Source organism: Apium graveolens, chromosome 10, assembly GCF_009905375.1.
Source record: "Apium graveolens cultivar Ventura chromosome 10, ASM990537v1, whole genome shotgun sequence".
NCBI lineage: Eukaryota > Viridiplantae > Streptophyta > Magnoliopsida > Apiales > Apiaceae > Apium > Apium graveolens.
This window is the reverse complement of record NC_133656.1, coordinates 137,328,564-137,329,415: the sequence shown is the minus strand read 5'-3', so window position 1 is coordinate 137,329,415 and position 852 is coordinate 137,328,564.

Here is an 852-nt window from a genome sequence, read left to right as displayed (position 1 = left end):
TGCATGGATGTTAATATATATATTTTAGTGATATCACAAAATTTTCATGAAAAAATAACTTTTTTGTTTGTTACAATCAATCAATGATTTGAATAGTATTTCTAATTAGTGTGTAGTCTTATATTTATATTTCGAATTTTTTATAAATATTTTATGAATGATCTAACCGTACGAGTGTCAAGATTTTTTTTTTTTACAAATGCAGAAAACTTTCATTAGCTTGAATATAATACAGTCGGGACAAACCCCCAACTGTCGATACAACCAGGTGGTAAAACAAATATCATACTAAAAACAATTAGATGATTTATTTTCTGATCGTTTAACACATAGAATTTAAAAATTCTTGAAATTAAAAACGAAATCAAAGACATCCCAAACGATCCAAATTGTACCAACATCTCTGAAAATAGCAACGCCGCAATTGACCATATCACATAAAAACCATTGTTAGCCCAATGTTCAGAAACACCAATCACATAAACTGAGATTGGAGAAGCGACACCACAACTATCTACTTGCTGGACACCAGCTATAGACATGCCGAAAACACCTCAGCTATCTTCATGCTGAATACCAGCTATAGACATGCCGAAAGTGTAAACCCGTGAAAGATGAACAATCAATATCTTTATATTTTAATGAAATGACAATTCTTTTAGAAAAAATAAATATATTCGGTTTGTTATTTAACAGTCAACCGGTATTTTGACAAAAAAATTTACTTTACCTCAGCTCGGCTCGTTTTGATGGAAATAACTCGTATGCGGATCGGTTTGACTCGGTTTGTTTATGTTCAATAAAAGTTCATGTAAAGTTTATTATTTAACAAAATCGAGCTGGAACCTGGAA